This window comes from Numenius arquata, chromosome 4 (genome assembly GCF_964106895.1).
Source record: "Numenius arquata chromosome 4, bNumArq3.hap1.1, whole genome shotgun sequence".
Taxonomy (NCBI): domain Eukaryota; kingdom Metazoa; phylum Chordata; class Aves; order Charadriiformes; family Scolopacidae; genus Numenius; species Numenius arquata.
In genome coordinates, this window is record NC_133579.1 from 729,811 (window position 1) to 737,009 (window position 7,199).

The window sequence follows — 7,199 nt, forward strand, 5'->3', positions numbered from 1 at the left end:
AACAAAACAAAGAGGAGATGGGAAGATATTGAAATAAAAGGTAGCCTGATGAACTTCAGTTGGCAACAGCCTCTGGGCTGATTGCACCTCTGGAAAAGGAGAGGCAAAAGAAGACGAGTGTGGTGGGTAATGGAAATGATATGTGACAGTGGGGTCAGGAGGGGTGCAGGTATCACCAGTGGGTCTGCAGTGATTTGTGTATGTGGGGATAACCCCTCCACGTGTCTTTTAGGCATGTATCTGGAATTTTAAGCTAGTTTATGAGATTGCTAAGAATCTGTAGAGCAATGGTAACTCCAACCTGCAGCCGGTGGGTGCCAGCCCCGCCACTGCTAATACTCTTTCTACTGGTGTTGGTCAGACAAAAAGCAATAAAGCTATACCTCTGGGGACTTCGTTGTGATGACCTTGGTGAGCTGATCACTGGGTTGTGCTGCCAGATGATGCCCGCCTGGGTGTTCACAGTGTTTCTGGGTATGGAGCTCAGGATTTCCTCGAGTCAGTTTCTCTTTCCCTAGGGATTATATCTGCCCTCAGGCATAAGGAGTTCCCTGGCTGCCCTGCAGCTCTAATGCCTCTCAGACAAAGGTTTCAAAGCCCTTGAAAAGCTTCAGGGCAAGGCAGCCTGTGGCCTTGCAAGATGTGGAAGGGCAAAGAGGAGCCTTGGGCCTCTCCTGTGCCTCTTCTCCTGCCTTCACACCAGCTGTGGGCACAGCTGCAGCCTTTGGGCTGAGCTGTGTTTTGTTTGCGATGAGTGATCCCATCCCACCCGCTCCCAGTTGTTACCTCCCTGGGGCAAACAGGGGCTGGTGGAAAGAGACTTCAGAGCCCCTTCCAGTCCCTAAAGGGGCTCCAGAAAAGCTGGGGAGGGACTCTTGATGAGGGAGGGGAGACATAGGATGAGGGGGAAGGGTTTTAAACTGAAAGAGGGGAGACTGAGATGAGATCTGGGGAAGAAATTCTTTGCTGTGAGGGTGGTGAGAGCCTGGCCCAGGTTTCCCAGAGAAGCTGTGGCTGCCCCATCCCTGGAGGGGTTCAAGGCCAGGTTGGAGGGGGCCTTGAGCAACCTGGTCTGGTGGGAGGTGTCCCTGCCCAGGGCAGGGGGTGGCACGGGGTGGTCTTCAAGGTCCCTTCCCACCCAAACCATTGTATGATTCTATGAAAGCAGCTCACATAAACCAGCTAATCCAAACCAGGTAATCCAAGTGAGGCAACCTCTGAGCAGGCTGTGCTTGCCCAGGCATCTGTGTGGATGCCGTGAGCCATGCCGACTGCAGCCCCCGCTGGCACCTCCAAATGCAAGAATGAGTCTTGAAAACCCAACACATCACGTCATAATGTGTATCTCCAGCTTCATTTCAGCCTGTGTGACTGGGGAAACTGAGGCACAGAACAACAAAATGATTTGCCCGAATTGCTGCTCTCTGACTGTTCTACCCCAGAAATACATATACCTTTATTTAACACTTTCATTTACCCTAGGTAATTTTTCACTAATATCCCCTTCTCTTTCGCACTCTACATCTTTGTTAAGATCTGCCTTATCTAGATCATTCACATGAATAACTTCCTGAGAATGTTTTAGCATTAACTCTTTATTTATAAGGACCTATTCTACAACCTAATAGAAAGGATGCATTAAATCTGTTTTAATTTGTCTTAGAGTTTCTTTTTAAAAAATCTGAGGATCCTTGTATCTCCTACACTTATTAAGATTGATCATGATTGCGTATAAATGTCCAATTTAGCAAGACATCATACCCAATGTCCTTGAGTTTTCCAAAATATTATCCTCATTTCAAGCAGCATTTTTCCTAGACTTGCTATTAAGTAGTCTAATTCTTATCTACATGTGCTATCAACAGAAACATGAAGTATTAGACTCAATTTCCCTGTATTTTGGCTGAATAAAGCTATTATCTAGATGCATGTGTGCCTAAAACAAGCTAGTAAAAAAAGGAAAAGGAGGAAAGGAAAAAAACATATTTCAATGTCATCACAAAAGCAGAAGAAAGGCAAATCATAATTAGCGTTTAATGCTCCACTGTAGTGGACCAATTAGACTTTGAGTATTATATTAAATATGTCTTTCAAACTAGATGAAAATGTTTTTTTTATGCATAGCTATTACATAAACTTCGTGCTTTTCCCTCAAATGCGTTTTCATATAAACAGACTTAATTAATTGTCTAGAGAATTAAATAGTCTTTATATAGCAAATGTACTGTGCCAATTAAATACAATGTTGATTATATATTTCTCAATTATTACAGTGTTTATACTAAATTAATCAACAATATCTACACTACCTCAGGTAAAGTTTCCTAATAAGGATTCTTCTGTCTTTTTTTTACCGGTTACTTTGCAGGGGCAGAGCCTAGTGCTGACCAAATCTAAACGGTTCTTTTGTCAACCAAGAATAAGAAAAGAAGAAAAGGTTAAATGAGCACTAGGGGGTGGGGAAGAAGAGTAAGAAGGTACAATGTCACCTCCATGCTGTGACAGCCATGAATCAATTATTCACGTAGCAATTGGTAATATTTCTGAAATGCTGCAGACTAGCAAGAAAATGTAAAAAGTGTTTTCTGGAGACTTTGGGATTTTTCCTAGTAAAAACTATAAACAAAACCAGAACAGGGCAAAGTATTTGTGTGGGGGAATATGCTGAAGAGATCAGCAATAGTAGAGGGATATATTATTATGGAAAATACATTCAGAAAGCTGGTGACGGAAAAAGAGAGAGTATACAGGATGAAAGGGTGAAAGTGCTGGGCTCAGCTAGTTATAGTGAGATTAATGTGATTTTTTAAAAAAACACAACTCATTACAATATCTAACAATACCAACATGTATTGATTTCAAATTTATTTCCTGTACCAACACGGGTAGCATAACACACAGGGAAAAAGAAGAGAGAGGGAGATCTGCAGAATTGCTTATCATCATGGTAAATGGAAGGAGAGCCACTGTCACAAAAGGAAAATGAATTCTGACCATCACTCGAGTTCTGTGCTCTCTGCATTAGACCTTGCTGTAGGTACGATTTCAGAGTCGCACAGGCCTTACACAAAATCGTATTTTCTTAAGAGAAACGAGGACATGAAATGTAGTATTCCCTGATAACAATGTATAGAATGCACTTCAGAGCAAAATGTATTCAATCCTGACCTTAAAACAGTATTTCTGCCTCCAATGGTAGGCTCAGGGAAGTATAAGGATTCCAAGCAACACACATTTTTCTCTAAGGTCGTGCAAAATCCCAGTTCAACCATATGATATTTTATTCAATTAGAAAATAACAAACTAAAGGCTGGGGTGAATCAGAGGGAAAAAATGCCATATGGTATGTTTTTCTCCACTTAATTTGCAGACAAGTGACTGTAAGATGAAAGGACAAATCGCAGAAACGCAGGCAAAATTTCAGCCGGAGCAGTCAGTGTCTACACCAAAATAGAAGGGGTCCAATCTTTCTTTCACGGGATTATAAATGGTTTGTATGGGCTGTAATGAGAGACCCTTCCAGGGAAGAGCAGGGCCCCAAACTTTTTATTTTTAACTACTTAACCATCTGACTTTTTACTCTCTAATTTTCCGCGCTCCCTCAGATCTTTGTGCGACTCCCTGGTTTGTCATGCATTCCGAGCCACAGGATGTGTCAGCTCCCTGATATTCATTAGCCGCTCTGCGCGCCTCCCCACTCCTGCCGCCTCCCTCTTCCCGGCTCTCATTTCCCTCCTTCTCACAGAGGAAATGTCCCCTTTTCACCACCGCCTTTTTTTCTTTTTTTTCTCCCGCTCTTTTCCGGTTGTCCGATCTCTTCCCCGAGAGTCGATGTTTTACTTTTGCACACCCGGGCTTGTTTCCTCCCACCCTTTGCTCCCCGTTAGAAGCCTTCACTTTCACACACACAAAACCCAAATTGCACACTGCGGTACAAATGAAATCCCCAAATTATCAAGTGCAAAATTAGCATTAAAAATCATAAGACAACAAACAATAGAGCTTTTTATGTGGTTTTTGTAATTGCGTGAAACTAGTTACTTTGGCAATTATTGTTTGTGCCTCATTAGCATGCAAAATGGTTTTTTAGACTAACCCGCACACAAAAGAAACCATTTGTGATGAGAACTGTGCTTTGTTTAATGTTAGACACCATTGTATTTGCTTTCCTAATATAACAGTTCTAATTAGTACCTAGCACTCATCCTGAATTTTTCAGCTTGAAAACGCCGAAGGTGACAATTGAGTCACAATTCCATGGCACTCTTTGTCAGTACCTGTCAAAATATAGCTAAGTCTTTAGGAGTTGTGATCTAAATACTAAAAAAAGTTAATAGTCCAGAGAGAATCTCTCTCTAGGTAATTTAAAAAATAATAAAAGTGCAGATTAACCTCTGGTTAAAAACATAACATTATTAATACGTCATGGTTAAATGTATTCTTGGCAAGACTGTCATCTGTCTGATCCTGACTTTGCATTGTTTTTGTCATCTGACCTTTATCTGTTCACCTGATTCTTTAATTTTTTGGTGATTCACTAGAACAGCGTGGGTGGATTAGTGGCAAAACTTGAAATCAGCTCATTGGCACATGCAAACTTTTCAAAGGTGGTTGCTCACTTGTCTTTGAAGAGGAATATTATTTTTAAAAAATTATCTCACCCCAGAATTGGAATAATCGTGACTCCATTTGACTTATGTTTTCTGACCTTGGCTGAAATCCTTCACAGAGCCGCGAGATGCAGTGGTAGAGGAAACGTGAAGACTCCTGCTGAGGGGTTGTCTCCAGCTACATGTTTGTGTATGAATAAGTCAAGAAAGAACCAGTCCAGTGACACTTTGCCAGTGTTGCTTTGTAATTATCACAGTATGAGGTGATAATGTTGTGTGTTTTCTTTTCAATAATAGATATTTATAAAGAACTTTGCCATTCACAGGCTTGGACTGTGTTTTGGCTCATAAACACCAGACTTTCATATTTTCTAGTTTGCTTAGACCCACTGAGAAGCTGACTATCAAAAGCAAAATTGCCCACTTGGTCCCCATAATTCAAAACTTCCCTCTCAACTGGCCTCTTCCTAGCTCATTAACTTCCAAGAAAGTACATTTTTGGTGTGTTTTATTCTATCCTGGTTTCAAAGGATTGAACACAAGGAGCTCTGAACGCTTTTTGTCTGCTGGCACCTCCTCTTGGCCGTGCTGTTCTGAAATCAGCTGGTGTATCTGCTGACTCCAGTAAATGCAGAGCAGAGCTGTTAGTTATCTGTTCCCAACATGGAGAAGACAACTCCACCAGTTGGACTCGTGCAGCAATGGCCCTGACCTCAGAGGGGATGTGGCCAGTGCACACACACAGTGGCTTAATTCAGCTTGTCCTCACTTCTCACTGTGGATCTTCAGTTACACACCAAGGTTGTCCGTGCCACCAGGGTCTGCCCAGTGGAAGCTGAGTTTTCACAAAAATAATCCATCTGAAGAGAAAGCAGATGGATCAGGGATGAAGGAGGAGGAGGACAAGGCAGATCTGGTCACTGGTCACAGGTTCTGTAGCTTCCCCCTCCCCTGTCTCCTTTTGTCACTGCTCCAGAAGAGGATTATCCTGTCCTTTCTCATGGTGCTACAGGTTGCAGCGTCTGCCTGATACAGTGCCTGCATCTCAAGATTTGCAACTGTGCTTGTCCTTTTTAGCTTCACAAGACATGAAAATTTGGAAGTCAGTTCTCATTCTCTACCTATGAAATTATATTGCAATAGCATATGATAAGCGATGGCATATTCAACACCCTACACCTATTATTAGTTTTTTACATGGATAAACCAGGTATTTGTATGGCAATTTTATCAAAACAAATAACATTTCATCAGCAAGTGATAGCATAGACAAGAACTGGGGAGAAACAAGAGAAAATTACAGAGACAGAAATAGGACTAAGCCATTTGTTTTCAAACCAGGCTTGTTTTTTATTCTTTATGGTCAAGCTATGAGGTCTTCAAAGGCATTTAGGTAACTGGTTGCCTACTCACAGGTGTTCCAAGGTTTCCACTAACTGGCTTGAAACCTAATTTAAGATAAAGTCCAGGAGACTCCAAACCCAATTATTTCATTTGAGAACATCCTTTTCAGCTAAGGCCTAATTCTGCACATGCCTGTGCGTAATGCAGCCTGCGCAGAAAGCCGTGGGGACATATGCATAGAGATAAGGCACAGAAAACTGGCTCCAAACCTCTCATGTTCTGGCAGATGCAAGGATTTCATTGGAAATAAATGTCTCAGTCACACATTTTGAGACATTTTCCAGCCTCTTCTAAAAAGTTAGCCTACCTCATATAATTCAATAAACCATAAGATAATATTTATAATTAAATAGTTTATCCATACAATAATTCATAATATAATTAATCCATAAAATAATAGAATTAATAAAATAATGACATGAATGGAGTTTAGGCAAGTTTCCATGATACAAAGAAGCATGCAGAGGGCCAGGAGCATGGTTCTACCTCCACTTGGTTCTCTGCAGAGAAGCTATGCAGAGCCCCAAGAATAATACAGTGACATCAGTGCTGCAGTGTAGATTGAACAGAGACCAGCTACTCAACCAACTAACTCACCCTGGGGAGCAGTGGTCAGTTGCCAAAGACTTCTGCTTGCTTGAGAAAAAGACCCAACTACTAGACCACACCTCTGGAAAGTCAGGCTTTTGTGTTACTGCTGCTGGACATCGGTTGCTTCCAGAGGAGGAAAAGGATGTGGGGTGAATGGAGCAGCAACTGCTGCCAAAAGTGGCCAAAACGGTGCTGCGGTGAACCTCCTCAGATCCTCCCAGCAGCAGCCATCATCACCTGGCCTTTCCTGATTTTCCATATTTTCACCTCTCTCCCAAGAGTGTCAAGTTCTTAATAAGCTGTTATTAAATGTCTTCCTTTTTCAGTTCCTCTCTTTCCTCTTCCATTTTCTGTGATAAACAATAAAACGATAAAATACAGTGTTTCCTAAGGCACCGAGAATCTGACTGTGCTGGACACCCTACCACTCTGGCCACCCCCATTCAAAGCGAGTGAATTATGGGCTCCAGAGCCCCTCACAGAATCACAGAATTTTAGGGCTTGGCAGGGACCTCTGGAGATCATCTAGTCCAACCCCCTGCCAGAGCAGGGTCACTCAGAGCAGGCTGCACAGGAACGTGTCCAGGCGGGTTT